General features: G+C 43.3%; 1 long non-coding RNA gene across 1 annotated transcript in view; it reads left to right on the forward strand.

Annotated features, from left to right (window-relative positions):
* Nucleotides 1-19,539, forward strand: part of LOC142740747 (uncharacterized) — a 34,474-nt gene that overhangs the window by 8,726 nt on the left and 6,209 nt on the right. The window contains exons 2-3 of the long non-coding RNA XR_012880870.1: nt 14,239-14,327; nt 14,712-14,808. This is a non-coding gene — a long non-coding RNA (uncharacterized LOC142740747). The remainder of the gene's footprint in view (nt 1-14,238; nt 14,328-14,711; nt 14,809-19,539) is intronic.

The following is a 19,539-nucleotide window of genomic DNA, read 5'->3' on the forward strand; positions in this document are numbered from 1 at the left end:
TACTTGTCATTCCCACAGTAGAAGCAGAGACCATTCTTCCTGCGGAGCCCTCTACGTTGTTGGGGAGACACGGAGGCCCCGAGTTCCATTGGTTCATCCGAGTTTTCCGTGGAAGAACAAAGCAACGGAACCTCGGGAGCCATCATGGGGGAGCCAGAGGAGAAGGCACAAAAACTTTCAAGTCGTCGTTCCCTGAGACATCGGTCAAGACGTACCGCTAAAGCCATATCTTGATCTAGAGAGTCAGAAGTGGGATAACTAACTAACAGGTCTTTCTGGGCAGGGGCGTCAGGAGCCAAGGAAGGAGGAGTCCAGCAGAGTTCCTAGGAATACACATCTTTTTGATGGGTTTAAATTAGATTTTTTTAAATTTATGTTCCATCCTAATTTTGTTAGTATAGCGCAAACTATTTGTATCTGTAGGGTCAAGGTTGGAGATGTTTCTGCGACCAACAGAAAATCGTCCAGGTTTGGGATCAGGAGGATGTCGTTCATCCTGATGTAAGAGGTCATTTCCGCTATCAGTTTTGAAAATATCGTTGGGGCTTTGTGAGATGCCAAAGGCACTTCTACCCTTAGATATCTTTGATGATGAAGACATATGGGTACATGATAGTAAGCGTCCTCCAGGTCTATTGAGGCCATCACACAATCCCAGGAGAGGAGATTTATAGTTGACGCAATGCTCTCCATGCGGAATTTTTTGTAGGTCAGATAAAGATTTAATCTTTTTAGGTTTATAATGACCCTGTGTTTTCCTCCTGGTTTGTTCATGAGGAAGAGAGGGGAATAAAAGCCTTGACCTGTCTCTATGCTTGGAACCTGAATTAGGACTCCTTTTTTTATGAGTGACATGACTTCTAATTCTAGGATCTTTTGTTGCTCTGGGTCCCTTAGGGCCCTTGTGGGAAAAAAATCTGTCTGGGGGAAGAGTCCTGAACTCTAGTACGTACCCGGTTGTTAGGATTCCTAGAATCCAAGGATTTGCTGATATTTTCTGCCAATCCTTGAGGAACAGGGAAAGACGACCCCCCACCATAGACTCTATGGCATCATTGTTGGTCCCTATTTTTAGGGTCCTTCTGAGGCCTGAAGAAAAAAGACTTATTGTTCCTAGTAAATCTTGAGGATCTAAAGTCCTGTCCCCTAGGGTTAGGTCTTTTGTTATTAGGCCCTTTGGGACGAAAGGAATCTTTTGTTGGCCTTGCTTGTGCAAGGAACCCCTTCTTGCTATCTGACGCTTTTTCCAGCAAGTCGTCAAGCGGGGGCCCAAAGAGATAATCTCCCTTTGGATCCAGTGTCCCCTTTCCAGGTTTTCAGCCAGATAGCTCGTCTAGCAGAATTTGACAGGGCTGCTGATCTGGCGGAAAGAACTCGGGATGAGAAATAGTTTAGTTTATATTGTTGTTGGTGTTTTTTTTTTTAAACCAATAGTGAAATTTCCTCACATCTTTATATATACAATATTTACAAAGAAACGCTTACATTTAGGTTAGCGATCTACCTTATGAGGGCCCATTTGCCACAAACCATAGGGAGGGTAACAGCGGGGTGCTGTCATAGGTTCTTGAAAAAACGATTACCGGTAAGTAATCAATATTTTACCCTTTCACCTATGACAGCACCCCTGGAGATGTAAAATAGAAATAAGTATTTTTAGGGTGGGACCACAGCTTGTAGCACCTTTCTACCAAAGGCCAAGTCAGAGGCTGTATGCAGTTGTAATCGGTAGTGCTTGAAAAAGGTGTGAGTAGAACTCCATGTGGCAGCCTTGCAAATCTGGTCTAGAGATGCTTCTGCTCCCTCTGCCCATAAAGTGGACACGGCCCTGGTGGAGTGAGCTCTAAAAAACTCTGGGGGCTTGAGCTTCTGATTTATGTAGGCTAATTGTATGGCCTGCTTAATCCACCTCGCTATAGTGGCTTTACTGGCTTTCGAACCTTTGTTATGACCCTGAAACTGGACAAACAAATTTTCTGAGGATCTTAGGTCCTGGGTAATCTTTAGGTACTGGACTAGGCATCTTCTTACGTCTAGGCAGTTAAACTGTTGTTCCCTCTGATTTTTTGGGGAATCACAAAAGGAGGAAAGAACAATATCTTGGTCTAAATGAAAGGGGGAGACCACTTTAGGAAGAAATCCTGGTAAGGTTTTTATCTGATGCTTTTTCCAGCAGGTCGTCAAGTGGGGGCCCAAAGAGATAATCTCCCGAGCAGGGAATAGCACACAGCTTCCCTTTGGATCCAGTGTCCCCTTTCCAGGTTTTCAGCCAGAAAGTTCGTCTAGCAGAATTTGACAGGGCTGCTGATCTGGCGGAAAGGCATACAGAATCTACTGAGGCCAAGAAATCTGCGGCCTTGGAAAGTGTTGGAAGGGAGGATAAGATTTGATCCCGAGGGGTCTTGTCATTTAGATGAAGCTCCAATTGTGCGAGCCAAATTTTCAGAGATCTGGCCACACAAGTGGCTGCAATGCCTGGTTTAAAGGCCCCTGTAGAAGCTTCCCAGGTCTTTTTTTAGATAGAAGTCGGCCTTCCTATCCATAGGGTCAGACAAGGAGCCTAGATCTTCAAAGGGAAGGGAGTATTTCCTTGAAATCTTAGCTACTGGAGCATCGAGTCTAGGGGTGTTATCCCAGTCCTTACATACCTCGTCCTCAAAGGGATACTTCCTTTTGAGGAATTTTGGAATACCTGCTTTCCTATCAGGATTTTTCCATTCTCTTTTAATGAGGTTAGTTATGTTTCTATGGATGAGAAAGCTTCTATTCCTCTTAGGTCCTAGGCCTTGAAACATTATGTCCTGGACGGACCGAGGTTCCTTAGGATCATCTATGTTCATAGTAGCCCTTACCGTTTTAAGGAGTAGGTCTATGCCCTCAGTTGGGAACAAATTCCTTTCTCCCTCATCCTCACCTGAGGAATCTAAAGGAGCTGTACTCCCCCTCTTCTCCTAGTTGAGGATCCTCCTCAACTGAGGAATCAGAATCTATCCGGCTAGAAGAGGCGGATGGTGGATCTTTTTTCCTTTTAAGGGACTTTAGGGAGTTTCTAACTTCAGCCCTCACAATATCCTTGATACTTGTGGCTACGTTTCTAGACTCTTCTGAGATTATGTTGTCTAAACATTTCTGACAGAGTTTTGTTATAGGATGATGCTAGTTTCTTTTTACATATAGCACATTCCTTGTTATGGGCCTTTCTCCTGTTTTTTCTAAGACAATCTCTGGCCTAAACATATGTACAAAAGAAAGGGGAACAGTATTTAGTAAGGAAGGTGTTTTTTTTATCTTACCCCATATTCCTGGCGTTCTCAAGTACCGGACTGGAGGATTTGGCATCCGAGCGGTCAGTGCATCCTGGTGATTCTCCTGGCGTTTCCATAATGGAGGAAGAAGATTGGAGACCAAAGCTCCTGCTGTTTCAGGCCTAAATAGGCCATGGATTGGCTGGGAGGCCCTGAGCTCCGGACGCTGGAGTGCCTCCTCCCCGCATGGGTCACCGTAACCACCGCCTCCTGGAGTGTTGGAGGCATCACCCCACCGGAAGTGACGCGTCGCCCGACCGGAAGTGCCTGTGAATGCGCCAGAAGCCGCCAATGCTGGGCATGGTCTAGCTGAGCAGAACATGACCCCAGGAAGCCGCTCCCCGCCAGAGGAAGGACCACAGTGTGGACCTTAAACCACCTCCGTTTGACAGGCTGCAGCAGGGAGGCGATGGACCGGGAGAGGATGGAGTACCTGTACCAGGCACAAGGTTGCTCCCTCCAAAGGAGACTTATACCTTCCAGAGCACCCCTAGTGGAATAAGGGAAGACCTTGCTAGGGGGTCTGCAACCCCGGGAGAAGTGCTTTTCCTCAGGACAATTCATCCATCCGGAGGACAGGAAACCTGACTGGGCATGTGGAGAGGTGTGTACCTTTTTATATCTTCAGGTTTCCTGTCCAGCGGATGGGACGTCTCTCCAGGGGTGCTGTCATAGGTGAAAGGGTACAAAATGCCTTTTTTTATTAGATATGTCATACTAAATGGTTTCTGACCTTTAGACAAAATAAAATACTATTCAAAGAGGACCTGAGCAGTGGCATAATTTGAAGTTCCAATGCAAAATATGTAAGAGCCCCCCTTTATATGTAAGAGGTCCCCCTTTATATGCAATTTATAGTACTGGTATCCAATGTGTGTCATCAGATCCCATGTGCAACTGTAACCTTTGTACCTCATATACTTACTCCCCTGAAATGCATATGGTAAATCATCACCAGTGAATTATATTACACGGATAATGAACATAGTGATGTCACATACAATAAACCAATATCTCCGCAGAGGGATACTAAATACAGTATCCCACCCATACACACCTAGTTCAGCCCACATTGTATAATACTCCCATAGTGCCTCCCCACAGTATAATGACCCCATAGTGCCCTCACACACAGTATCATGCCCCCACAATGCCTTACCACACAGTACAATGCCCCTAGAACCTCTCCACAATATAATGTCCACATAGTGTCCCACACAGTATAATGTCCCCAGTGCCCGCCCACACACACACATACACACACACACACACACACATGCATCATGCCTGTCTACGCCAAGTCGCTCACGGTTGGCGTTACATAGTGAATGTTGGAGCCGGGAGCTAAAAGGCTCCCTGCTCCACCATTGGATTCAACTGTGTCTGTGTCCTGAGAACGCAGACGCAGTTAACACCAGGATTTGTTGCCGGCCCTCGGGACAGCTGTACACCGCTCGGAATCTGGGAATGCTCTGGCTAGATCTGGGATGGTTGGGAGATCTGAAACAGTGATGTCACAGCACAAAGGTATTCACCAAAGTAAAGCATAGAGGAGTAATAGTAACAGTGATGTCAGAGTGAAGGGAATGGTGTGCACAGTGTTGTCAGTATATGGATAATAAACATTGCAAAGTCATAGAAAAGGATTATTGAACACAGTGATGTCATATTATGGGAAAATGTGCATAGAACAGGGACAATATCACAGAACAGGGATAATAAACCTAATGATGTCACAGCTAATGGCTAAGGACCACAGTGATGTCACAGCACAGGGATCATAAACACTGCATTACAATACAACTATAAACAACACGGTAATGTCACAATACCGAGATGATAGACATTGATATTCTCTTAGGTGGAAAATTGGGTCTCTTCGGTCCTAGGTCCAAGGTGTGATTGCAACCACTGCACCCCCTATAGTTACACCTCTGGACCTAAGCAAACAAGCAACACTTTTTGAATTAAATCCAAACTCCTATATCACCCATGTAAAAGGGTAATAATGGCCTAACAGTTTATGATCATTTTGTCTGTAAATGTGCATACACCTACACGCAGTGGCGTAACTACGGGGCCCGCGGCATGAGGTGGCCCATGTCGCCCGCCGGCATGGGCCCCCACCATGGCCGGAGGCTCCGCTAGCAGCCGCTATGGCTGCTACAGCGCGACGCCACTGAACACGACTACGGCAGAGCAGGGAGTTATCTCCCCGCTCTGCCGTTAAACAAAAGACATGTATCCCCTATCCAGCATTGATAGGGAGAACGGGGGACCGAAAGTCCCCTGAAGTTCTCCATCACAAACCTCGGACTTCCGGGGTCTGTGTCAGCAGCTCCGTAGAAATGAATGGAGTGCCGGTCGCGCTTCTGCGCATGCGTGACCAGCGCTCCTTTCATTTTTATTGAGCTGCGCAGACGCCGGAAGTCAGAGGTTAGTCATGGAGAACTTCGGGGGACTTTCGGTTCCCCGTTCTCCCTATCACTGCCAGCGATCACACATGTATCCCCTATCCTGTGGATAGGGGATACATGTCTTTTGTAGGACACACTGTAGGTCGCATTTTTTTGGGAGGGGGGACGCAGTATGGCCTTCCCTACAGGGGGGGGCTGTATGGCGTTCCCCACAGGGGGGGCTATATGGCGTTCTCTACAGGGGGGGCTGTATGGCGTTCTCTGCAGGGGGGCTGTATGGCGTTCTCTACAGGGGGGCTGTATGGCATTCTCTACAGGGGGGCTGTATGGCGTTAGCGCCATACAGCCCCCTCTGTAGATAACGCCATACAGCCCCCCCTGTAGAGAACACCATACCGCCCCCCTGTAGAGAACGCCATACAGCCCCCACTGTAGAGAACATCATACAGCACCCTCTGTAGATAACGCCATACAGCCCCCCCTGTAGAGAATGCCACACAGCCCCCCCTGTAGAGAACGCCATACAGCCCCCACTGTAGAGAACGCTATACAGAGTCCCCCCTGTAGATAACACCATACAGCCCCCTTTGTAGACAACGCCATACAGCCCCCCCCTGTAGAGAACGCCACACAGCCCCCCCTGTAGAGAACACCATACAGCCCCCACTGTAGAGAACGCCATACAGAGTCCCCCCTGTAGATAACGCCATACAGCCCCCTTTGTAGATAACGCCATACAGCCCCCCTGTAGATAACTCCATACAGCCCCCTCTGTAGAGAACACCATACAGCCCCCTCTGTAGATATCTACAAAGGGGGCTGTATGGCGTTATCTACAGGGGGAGCTGTATGGCGTTCTCTACAGGGGGGCTGTATGGCGCTCTCTACAGAGGGGGCTGTATGGCGTTATCTACAGGGGGGCTGTATGGCGTTATCTACAGGGGGCTGTGTGGCGTTATTTACAGGGGTCTGTAAAAAAGGCACTATCTACAAGGGGGGGTTGTGATACCCAGGGGAGGGGGGGCCCCAGTCAAAAGTTTGCTATGGGGCCCAGTCTTTCCTAGTTACGCCCCTGCCTACACGGGAAACCTCCTGAATACAATTAATTGGCAGCAATGCGAAGAAATGCATTTGGAGTAAGGAGGACATTTTTAAAGTGGACTACCCCTACCTCTAGTATTTCTTTCAATGTTGATATCCTGTGTTAAAGCAGATCGATCACCTCAATATGCTTCCCTATGTGAGGGCAGCATATTATATGGACAGGTCCCTTCTGCTATTAGCCAAACTGGTGCAAAACAATATTGTGCCGTTTTGCTAATAAGAGCAATGATAGGACTTATAGGGGTGATTGACGCACTGCTGTTTATCTGCATACACAACAGCCGGCCTTCAATCACTGTAAGTAGGGCGTGAAGAGGTGGGAAAAGCGCTCTCCTCATGAATAAACTAAACTCATAATCCTGTATATTCTTTGATCACTCTTATTAGCAAAACGACTATTTTTGGGGGAAATTTTGGCTTCTAGGAGAGTGGAACTGCCCCTGTAATATGCTGTCCTTACCTAGAGCAGCACATTACAGGGACAGATTCACTTTAAACTGGAGAATATAAAAGCCAAACCAATACAATTTCTGCTCCCCTTTTTTTAAACTGTAATTCTAAAATGTACAAAAACTAAGCAAAACAGATAGGCCTCTATATAACTGTTAAATATATTCGACATATAGCTTTTGACAATAGGAAAATTGTATGCACAAATGTTCGGTCTTTACACTTGCAAGTCTACTTGTCCTAAATCGCTCACCGCCCTCCACCTTTTATATTATTTCTGGGGTTTGTATGTGAGCTATTCTGTGCCCAATTGGTCCATTCTAAATGAGGCAATCAGCAGCAGTACATAGCCTGGCAGGGGACTCGAGCTTAGTTAAGGTCAAGTGCTTGTGTATAGTATCCGATTGAGGGCAAAGCTTTCTTTCCCCTGGGACAAACACAGGCAAAGTAGACCTGAAGACAGCAACAAAAGCCATTATTCTGAGAAATGGAGAAACAAAACTCTTATTAGTGCGCTAAGCAGGCAGGGGTTTGACCCATCAAGTGCTGGACAGACTGGGGATGCTGCTGTGATGGTGTATTGTTCCTAAGATTACTATACGATTTTTTTGTCTTGTTTCATTTAACAAGCAATTAATCTTGGGAGAGTTCAGAAAAAGAAATGACAAAAATATATTCTAGAATTTTCTACAATTATTATGCTCAAAATATAAATAATGAGCTCGTTTCCTAAACTTGGTTGCAGTCAAAGTGTTTGAAAATCATTTTTTAAAACGGATTTCTATGATTTTTAATAAAAGTATCTTCCATTTTTTAAATATACTGTAGAATGAATTGCTGAAACTTTACATATACTGTATTTGGATTTGCTGCGGACAGGTCGCAGTGGAAATCCGCAGCAGACTTTTTTTCTTTGGTTTTTATAGCCTTTTAGTTTACTTAGAACACACGTTGCAGAAAACAGCGGTGCAGAAAATAGCTTGCGCTGTGGAATTTACTTTTCGCACCATGCTCAATCTGTTGCGGAGAAGCAGCGGATTTTCACTGTGGATTTCAGCCTTTGCAATGCAAAAGCTGAAGAGTGCGGCAAATCTGTGTAATCCGCCAGGTCTACATGCACCCTCACATATGCATACTATGCAGCAGATGCGTTGAGTGATTGCAGCGAATCTGCGGCAAAATCGAATCCACAATTTATGCTGTGGAATCGTTGCACTTTTGTTGGAGGTTTTCCCCATTGAATTCAATACAATGCAAAGGCTGAAACCTGCGGCAAATACGCTACCTCTGTATGCATTCTCACATATGTGGATCTTAATAGAAAACAAATGCGAGATCAAGCTGTACAGCGATTAAGTCCCACACAAACTTTACAGAAGTGTCGGGATTGTGAATAGACATCGTGTCCCGGCTGGAGGTGATGTCTATTCACTGTCAAGAAACTTCAGTAAAGTTAATGTGGGTGTATGTGACAGCATAGCGTGATCTCACTAGATCACGCTGTGCTGAGTATGAATGGAGAAAATTGTATGACGCTGATTGGTCAGCGTCATACACTCCTCTGTACAACGCCCATTCGGTCAGAAGTAAAAAAACGCCCAGTTGGGTATTGAGAAAGTAATTAGCATAAATCTTAAATTGTGCATAACTTGTACAAAAATGATCGTTTATCAAAATAAAAAACAGTGTTGTTATCTACATTACATTGAATTCAACGCAATGCAAAGGCTGAAACCTGCGGAAAATCCGCTACCTCTGTATGCATTCTCACATATGTGGATTTTGCAGAAGAATTGTTGTGTAATTGCTATGAATTTGGGGCAAAATCTGCAGCGGTAATTGTCTGCCTTGTTTGAACATGCCTTAATAGAAAACAAATGCAGAACCCTTTTGAAGGTATGTCATTCATAGCGTGATCTCGTGAGATCAAGCTGTACAGCGATTAAGTCACACACAAACTTTACCGAAGTGTCGGGATTGTGAATAGACATCACATCCTGGCTGGAGGTGATGTCTATTCACAGTCAAGACACTTCAGTAAAGTTAATGTGGGTGTATGTGACAGCACAGCGTGATTTCGCTAGATCACGCTGTGCTGAGTATGAATGGAGAGAATTGTATGACGCTAATTGTTCAGCGTCATACACTCCTCTGTATAATGCCTACTTGGTCAAAAGTTAAAAAACGCCCAGTTGGGCATTGAGAAAGTAATTAGCATAAATCTTAAATTGTGCATAACTTGCTCAAAAATGATCGTTTTTCAAAATAAAAAAACAGTGTTGTTATCTACATTACAGCGCCAATCAGATTATGTAGGAGATAGGGCACTTATAATCTGGTGACAGAGCCTCTTTAAAAAAGGCTTAGATAATTTGCCTAGAACTAAAAAATATCAGCTCCTATGTCAATGTGTAGAAATGTTTCCCATCCCTTGGTTGAACTTCATGGACATGTGTCTTTTTTCAACCGTACTAACTATGTAACTATGCCAATTTTCTAGTGTAAATGTATTGAAAAAAATTGCACTGAATGCCATATTTATAAAGCCCTTGCACCACTTTTTACGATGTTCACCTGTGTTGTTTTCACACCTGTTGTTATTGTAATCCTGTACCATATTCTTCAATAGAGTATGCTTCATGTCAAGGATCATGGCATAAGCTATACCGCATCAGTATTAGAAAACTGCATTGTTTTATGCTGATATGTTACGAAATAGACATCTAACTCTAATTGGAATGCAGTATATAGATTGCATAGAACCACTATTGATCATCATTTAAAGAGGCTCTGTCACCAGATTTTGCAACCCCTATCTGCTATTGCAGCAGATAGGCGCTGCAATGTAGATTACAGTAACGTTTTTATTTTTTAAAAACGAGCATTTTTGGCCAAGTTATGACCATTTTCGTATTTATGCAAATGAGGCTTGCAAAAGTACAACTGGGCGTGTTGAAAAGTAAAAGTACAAGTGGGCGTGTATTATGTGCGTACATCGGGGCGTGTTTACTACTTTTACTAGCTGGGCGTTGTGTATACCGTAGAAGTATCATCCACTTCTCTTCACAACGCCCAGCTTCTGGCAGTGCAGACACAGCCGTGTTCTCCAGAGATCACGCTGTGTCGTCACTCACAGGTCCTGCATCGTGTCAGACGAGCGAGGACACATCGACACCAGAGGCTACAGATGATTCTGCAGCAGCATCGACGTTTGCAGGTAAGTCGATGTAGCTACTTACCTGCAAATGCTGATGCTGCTGCAGAATCAACTGTAGCCTCTGGTGCCGACAAGATGCAGGACCTGTGAGTGACGTCACAGATCTGCACTGCCAGAAGCTGGGCGTTGTGAAGAGAAGTGGATGATACTTCTCATCAGAAAGCCCAGCTAGTAAAAGAAGTAAACACGCCCCGATGTACGCACATAATACACGCCCAGTTGGACTTTTACTTTTAAACACGCCCAGTTGTACTTTTGCAAGCCTCATTTGCATAAATACGAAAATGGTCATAACTTAGCCAAAAATGCTCGTTTTTTAAAAATAAAAACGTTACTGTAATCTACATTGCAGCGCCGATCTGCTGCAATAGCAGATAGGGGTTGCAAAATCTGGTGACAGAGCCTCTTTAAGCATGGACATTGCGTGGTGGCACAGTGTCATGTCAGAGTTTGAGCGCTGTTGTATTGTGCCTCCAATACTACATTACTATAATAATAATAATACTACATTACTATAATAATACTACATTACTATAATAATAATAATACTACATTACTATAATAATACTACATTACTATAATAATAATAATACTACATTACTATAATAATACTACATTACTATAATAATAATAATACTACATTACTATAATAATACTACATTACTATAATAATACATTACTATAACACTACATTACTAAAATACCACTAGGTTTAAACTTAACAGAAATTTGTGAGTTTACTCCATGTGCTTATTTTAACAATCCAGTTTTCCAGTTTAAGTGTCGCTAAATGCAGTCTGTCTGCTCAGTTGGCAGCGTTTGGCAGACACAAGAAAGTCAAGATTGGGCAGCCCCTTCTTAGATAGTGCCACAATGCCCTGTGTAGATAATGCCACAGTGCCCTCTGAAGATATTGCCACAATGCCCTCTTTAGATATTGCCACAGTGCCCTCCATAGATACTGCCACAGCGCCCTCTGTAGATAATGCCCCCGCCGTAGATAATGCCACACCCCTCCTAGATAATGCCACAGTGCCCTCTGTAGATGCCACAGTGCCCTCTGTAGATAATGCCACAGTGCCCCCTGCAGATAATGCCAAACTGCCCTCTGTAGATACTGCCACAGTGTCCTCCGTAGATACTGCAACAGTGCCCTCTAGATAATGCCACAGCCCCCTGTAGATAGTGCCACACCCCCAGTAGATAGCACTATCCCCCCCCCCCAACCACCGTAGATAGCGCCATTTGGACTACCTCCAGAAGCGCAATCCCCAGCCAGAGCGTCGGCAACAGGGATTCTTCTCCAGGAGTAGCCACTGACGTCACTGTCCATATATGTCATCTGCGGCCCGAGGGAGCTACAGTGACCCACGGGCCGCAGATTATAGCCTCAGGGGCCGCATGTGGCCCAAAATCCGTGTGTTTGAGACCCGTGGCATAAGGTATCCGTTTGGATATAAAGTCAAAGCTGCAAAGATGTATGAGAGAGTCTGAAATTAAACTCCTGACTCATCAGGGGTTTTGACTACTGCTCTATACATACCTCATACTTTATACTGCAGCTCTGCTTGTTTAGATTGGTTGATATGCATAAAGCTACCAAAAGCTTGTGAGGAAGTTAGTGAATGTGGTGTTAGATGATTCTGCTGACTGATAAACGTCTTAATGCTGTCATACAATTCTTGATATATACCCGTAATATAGAATATTGCATTAAGTTTATTGTTTAACCTATTTTACTGTGCATTACATAACATTTACTACTTACAATATCTGTCACATATCTGTCAAAAAGATTAATTATATGTGAGGTCAAGCATAGCCATTCTTGTCTGCTTAAAAGGAGTCTGTCAGTAGTCCCTGCACCCCGCCCCCCCCCCCCACCCCCCCACCCCTAAACAGCTAACATTGCTATCAGAAAGCGGTGGAAAGAACTTCCCAATTCAGGGAATTGCAAGGCCATTTGCATATGTTGCATATATATCTTTAAAGTGATCCACAATACTTTTTCATTTAAATTGTAGTGCTGCGGCTCTTCTTCAACCTCACAAGTGGGATATTGTGTGATAATACCATTAATACTACAATATAGGAGGTCACATTAAACCATACGTGTACATGCTGTTTCATGCAGACTGAGATTTTGGACATCACTAAAAATCAGTGCAATGTTAATGGCATGTATTATCACCGTGGTGTCCAGGCCTAATAGAAGTAATCAGGATATCGGTTTCATTTTTTCTTTTAATATAACTCTGATACCTATACGCATTTTTCTACTTAACACTGCTCACATTCACATTTCTGTTTACTATGACTAGGTGCAAGAATGCCTAAAATATAACCCTCAATTGTCCAAACCATATACAATTCACTTTAAAATTTTATTGCACATTGAACCTTATTTTCTGCATTAGAAGGTTGTGAAGACTTAAGACGAGCCCCTAGATGTAATGCTTTTAGTACAATAGGACCAATAGTGAATCCTCGTAGCAGTAATTGTTACACCTATGAGAACACCTCATTCCAAACACAGAATATCAGCAAAATTGAGAGGTAGTTTTTAGCCTACCCATCACAATATACATTCTTATCCCTGGCAGCCGGGACTGGACATGGTGGTGGTTGCATGAATTAAAGTGTAGCTAAACATTTGACAAACTTCTGACATGTCATAGTGACATGTCAGAAGTTTGGATTGGTGGGGGTCTGAGGATGGGAACCCCCACCAATCGCTAGAACGAAGCAGCTGAAGCGCTCGTGTGAGCGCTCAGCCGCTTCGTGTCTGTTCGGCTTTTTCCGGAAATAAATGTATCGGTGTACGGACTCATTAGAAAGTCTATGAGCCCGTACTCCGATACATCGGCTTTCCGGAACTAGTCAAACAGACACGAAGCGGCTGAGCGCTCACACGAGTGCTTCAGCCGCTTTGTTCTAGCGATTGGTGGGGGTCTCAGTGCTCGGACCCCCACCATTCCAAACTTCTGACATGTCTCTATGACATGTCTGAAGATTGTCAAACGTTTAGCTACACTTTAACTCTACTCAGTGTGAGTAACAACACAAGATCTTTGCAAGACGACTGACCATGTCACCCCACAGTCGCATCATTTGTTATAGAGCTGTACAAATTTGGGCCACTGCTTGGCAAACCAGACAGATGATCCAAGTCTGGTTCAGTTTTTAACCCCAGGAGGGCTGGGTATAGCGGCTGTAACCCAGACACTAAAAGGTGCCGGTATTAACGCCGTATGAAAGCGCCATAATTGTGATGTATATTTGGCAATCTGAGAAGCTGCAAGAGACACGCTGACGATACTGGTCATAGATTTTAAATATACGATAAAGCGTGTATGAAATGTATTGCATTGCTAGATTTGAATTTTTGGTTTATGGCCAGTGGTTAGCCCCATGCGGAGGTCCTACACTCCCACATTACAAAAATATACTAATAGGTTAATTTGCTTCTCACGAAATTGGCCCTAGTGTGTGTTTGAGATAGGGAATTTAGATTGTGAGCTCCATGGTAGACGGCGGGTAATGACAATCTCTGTACAACGCTGCTAAATAAGTTGATGCCATATAAGCTAGATAAATAAATGAGACACTAAGATATTGTGAATATAATAATGTGCTGACTAATATATTTGCTGTAAGCAGAAGATGGCATTGTCCCCTGCCTGTAGTTGGTGGGGCACACTGTTTTAAATGATAAAGTAATGTTATTTTCTTGTTCTCCCTACAGTTGGTGCCTTTGATTGGTTTTACAGGGCTGGGAATAACCAATGCGACAATCTACCTGATGAAGTCAGCCCTTTTCAACCCAGAATTAAGGTACCGTAAGACAAGGAATACTATGCATCTCTCTCCATTGATGTAATAAGTTTTGGAAATATGACTGCAGTACCAACATTTGGATGACAGAATGCAGATACTGGTATATGTGGTCTCTATTTCCAATGCAGCGAATGGGATTTCTGCTACTTTGTATCACGGTCACACTGACTCCATCTGCTGCATGAACTATACTTATTGGGTTTGATTCTATCAACTACAAAGAACTGCCGTGAAAGAAACTTCTTGACCAATCTTAACGCAATCAGTGTTCCAAATCTCACAAGATCAGTCCATTAATGTCCTTTATCTGTTCTATTGCTGGGAGAAAAATAATAATTTAATTTGACTTATATTTTCTGTTTTTGCCTTTTTTTTTTCCAGTTGGGTAAAGAAGGAAGAACCTGAGCCTTGGTATAAATGAGGTCCAGACCTCCAGAGAAGAGGTGAAGACCTCAAGATGTTTTTATAATGAAAACAGGTAGAATGGATTGAAATCTAAATGACTGCACTTGTACATATTGTAGTGGTAGATTGCTCAGCAGATCACATTTAGGTGCAGCCTACACATCAATGTCCTAAAAGCATGTCATTCTCTCTAGTTATTCCCTTACTTATCTTCCTGAAACCTCCAGCTAAAATGAGGTATTAGACAGGCTGTCATTGCCCCTTGTTTCCTATATCACTACAAGGTTCTATTCAGCAATCATTTCCCATAGGTTTTCATTGGGGTTATAGAAAGCCTTGTATATATCTATAGGGTTAAATCAAATTCATGTCACGCTCAAGGATACAGAAATTTTCCTTCCACGTAAAATAGGATTACACAGGGGGAGCTGAGCTCATACCTTGATGGGGTTAATCCAATTTCTTGATTTTTCATTGTATTCTTTCTTAAAAACTATACATGTAATTTAAGAAAATAACCAGTCCCAAAAATAAATATAGACAGAAATAACATTTAATAATAATTTCATTTCTAAGGCACCAATATTTTCTGAAGGCTGTACCAAAAGTTACAATCAGGTACAATGTTACAATATAAACATAAGAAGAGAGGGCCCTGCTCGCAAATTTACGATCTACAGGAAAAGGTCATGATACTATAGGAACAAGGGTATTTGTTACAATAATGAACCATCCAAAATCAGCAAACTTTTAAATTAGAGATTAAAGTATTGTCTACATAAGTGCAAACTCAGGTGAGTGAACCAGCAATTCAGTGGGGTCGTCTGTGATTATGGAGGAAGTGGGGACAGCGATGGGACATAAAGGAGGGAAACTAGTGGTACAGCTTATTAGCTAAGTATTGGGGTGGTCTTCCTTGAAGATGTGGGGTTTTTGAATCTGTTAGCTCCTTCAACATGTCTCTATTCCCCATAATATAACAATTCTGCAGCACCTTTTCTTATAACTCTGCAATGTGATGTTACCCCGTTCTTCCTTCTAGACATTTAGGAATAAATTGACAACTGGGTGTTTGGGGGGGGGGGTCCCTACAGTCTAACACCATCCAATCAGTGCTGACATAGTGAGACTGTGTAGGGACACGCCCCTTTGACAAGATGAATGGTAACACCCAGTTGTCAATTTATTATTACATTTCTAATAGTAATAACAGTAGAACAATAAAGAATTCTAAGAAATGATGCTCCAGAATTGTTATATTATGGGGAATACAAGTATTTACTGAAACAGACATGTCAGGGGAGCTGAAAGGATCTCTTAAAAGCTTTGTATGCTGGTGGATAGTCTTAGGCTAAGTTCACACAGAGTTTTTTTGCAGGAGGACAATCTGCCTCAAAATTCCATTTCCATTTCCTCTGACTGCACGCCGAATTTCGCTGAGTTTTTCCCCCGCGGCCATTGAGCGCTGTGGGCATAAAACGCCACGAAATACGCTTTCTCTGCCTCCCATTGATGTCAATGGGAGGTCAGAGGCTTAACGCCCGAAGATAGGGCATGTCCCTTCTTATTCCCGCAAGCCGGGAAATCAATGGGAGGCATTTTCGGCCGTCTTTTGGCGTAAAAAAACTCATCAAAAACTTTGTGTGAACTCCCCCTAAGGGCTTATTCAGACAAACATATAATAGGTCTGTGCAACGCGCGTGATTTTCACGCGCCTCGCATGGACCTATGTTCGTCTATGGGGCCGTTCAGACTGACCGTGAGTTTCACGCAGCGTGTGTCCGCTGCGTAAAACTCACGACATGTCCTATATTTGTGCGTTGTTTGCGCATGACTCACCCATTGAAGTCAATGGGTGCGTGAAAATCACACGCAGCACACGGAAGCACTTCCATGTGACGCGCGTGATTCGCGCAACAGCAGTAAAAAGTATGAATGAAAACAGAAAAGCACCACATGCTTTTTTACAAACATACAAACAGAGTGTCATAATGATGGCGGCTGCGTGAAAATCACGCAGACACGCATTATACACGGCTGACACACGGAGCTGTTAAGTATCTTTTGCGCTCACAAAACGCCGCGTTCTTTGCGGCGAAAAACGCACACGCTCGTGTAAATCCGGCCTATGGAAGAAGCACAGAAGAAGTTTTAGACAATGGGGTGAGAGGTATTTACCATGAATGAAAACAGTAGTCGGGCCTTAGCAGAGCAAAGTGCATGGCAGGGCTTCAAAGGAGACTGTCCGTATGACGATGTACTGCAATACATTAGTATTGCAGTATATCATGCAAGCGATCCAATGGGGGACTAATAAAAAAAAGTAAAAAACAGTTAAAGTTTTTTTTTTATGTTTCAAACTATTCAAAGTTCAAAAAACCCAGCTTTTCCCATTTTCAAAACTTTAACCAATTCATGCCAATTTATTCATGGAAATAATATTTTTAAAGTGTATCTCCAGTTTCGAGGCGCACTGCATTATATATATTGCTGTCTGTGGTATTACATAGGACTGCAGATAACACTACTACACAATCTGTACTCGGAGTGTTATCACTGTGTTATCTGTGGTGTTACATACCATAGGATTGCAGATAACATCCACTACATTATCTTTACTCAGAGAGTTATCACTGTGTGTTATCTGTGGTGTTACATAGGACTGCAGGTAAAATCCACGAATTATCCGTACTCAGAGAGCTATCACTGTGTTATCTGTGGTGTTACATAGCACTGCAGGTAAAATCCACTAATAATCCGTACTCAGATAGTTATCACTGTGTTACATAGGACTGCAGGAAAAGTGGGTTTTACACAGGACAATTATCGGGCAGACGAGCGTTTTTATAACTCTTGTTGTGGATAATTGCCCTGTGTAAAAAGGATAGTACTCAGCAGATGAACGATCAAATGCTCGATCATCTGCTGGTCGTATCTTTTTAAAAAAGTAAAAGATTATCATTGTCGGCAACACATCTCCCTGTGTAAACAATGAGATACGCTGCTGACATGATAATAATGTATTAGGACGAGCGAACGGAGTAACGGCCGCTAGTCCCCAGCCATAGCTCCGTGTGACAGGAGCAAACCTGTTGATCGGCGCTCGCTTCACCGGCCGCTTATCTGCCGGTGTAAAAGGGCCTTTACACTACAACATTATCTGTACTCAGAAAGTTATCGCTGTGTGTTATCTGTGGTGTTACATAGGACTGCAGGTGACCTCTGTGTGGGTATACAGTGAAGAAAATAAGTATTTGATCCCTTGCTGATTTTGTAAGTTTGCCCACTGTCAAAGACATGAACAGTCTAGAATTTTTAGGCTAGGTTAATTTTACCAGTGAGAGATAGATTATATAAAAAAAATCACATAGTCAAAATTATATATATTTATTTGCATTGTGCACAGAGAAATAAGTATTTGATCCCCTACCAAGCATTAAGAGTTTAGCCTCCTCCAGACCAGTTACACGCTCCAAATCAACTTGGTGCCTGCATTAAAGACAGCTCTTACATGGTCACCTGTATAAAAGACTCCTGTCCACAGACTCAATTAATCAGTCTGACTCTAACCTCTACAACATGGGCAAGACCAAAGAGCTTTCTAAGGATGTCAGGGACAAGATCATAGACCTGCACAAGGCTGGAATGGGCTACAAAACCATAAGTAAGACGCTGGGTGAGAAGGAGACAACTGTTGGTGCAATAGTAAGAAAATGGAAGACATACAAAATGACTGTCAATCGACATTGATCTGGGGCTCCTTGCAAAATCTCACCTTGTTGGGTATCCTTGATCCTGAGGAAGGTGAGAGCTCAGCTGAAAACTACACGGGGGGAACTTGTTAATGATCTCAAGGCAGCTGGGACCACAGTCACCAAAAAAACCATTGGTAACACATTACGCCGTAATGGATTAAAATCCTGCAGTGCCCGCAAGGTCCCCCTGCTCAAGAAGGCACATGTACAGGCCCGTCTGAAGTTTGCAAATGAACATCTGGATGATTCTGAGAGTGATTGGGAGAAGGTGCTGTGGTCAGATGAGACTAAAATTGAGCTCTTTGGCATTAACTCTACTCGCCGTGTTTGGAGGAAGAGAAATGCTGCTTATGACCCAAAGAACACCGTCCCCACTGTCAAGCATGGAGGTGGAAACATTATGTTTTGGGGGTGTTTCTCTGCTAAGGGCACAGGACTACTTCACCGCATCAATGGGAGAATGGATGGAGCCATGTACCGTCAAATCCTGAGTGACAACCTCCTTCCCTCCACCAGGACATTAAAAATGGCTCGTGGCTGGGTTTTCCAGCACGACAATGACCCGAAACATACAGCCAAGGCAACAAAGGAGTGGCTCAAAAAGAAGCACATTAAGGTCATGGAGTGGCCTAGCCAGTCTCCAGACCTTAATCCCATCGAAAACTTATGGAGGGAGCTGAAGATCCGAGTTGCCAAGCGACAGCCTTGAAATCTTAATGATTTACAGATGATCTGCAAAGAGGAGTGGGCCAAAATTCCATCTAACATGTGTGCAAACCTCATCATCAACTACAAAAAAAGTCTGACTGCTGTGCTTGCCAACAAGGGTTTTGCCACCAAGTATTAAGTCTTGTTTGCCAAAGGGATCAAATACTTATTTCTCTGTGCACAATGCAAATAAATATATATAATTTTGACAATGTGATTTTCTGTTTTTTTTTAAAATATAATCTATCTCTCACTGGTAAAATTAACCTAGCCTAAAAATTCTAGACTGTTCATGTCTTTGACAGTGGGCAAACTTACAAAATCAGCAAGGGATCAAATAC

This window comes from Rhinoderma darwinii, chromosome 2 (genome assembly GCF_050947455.1).
Source record: "Rhinoderma darwinii isolate aRhiDar2 chromosome 2, aRhiDar2.hap1, whole genome shotgun sequence".
NCBI lineage: Eukaryota > Metazoa > Chordata > Amphibia > Anura > Rhinodermatidae > Rhinoderma > Rhinoderma darwinii.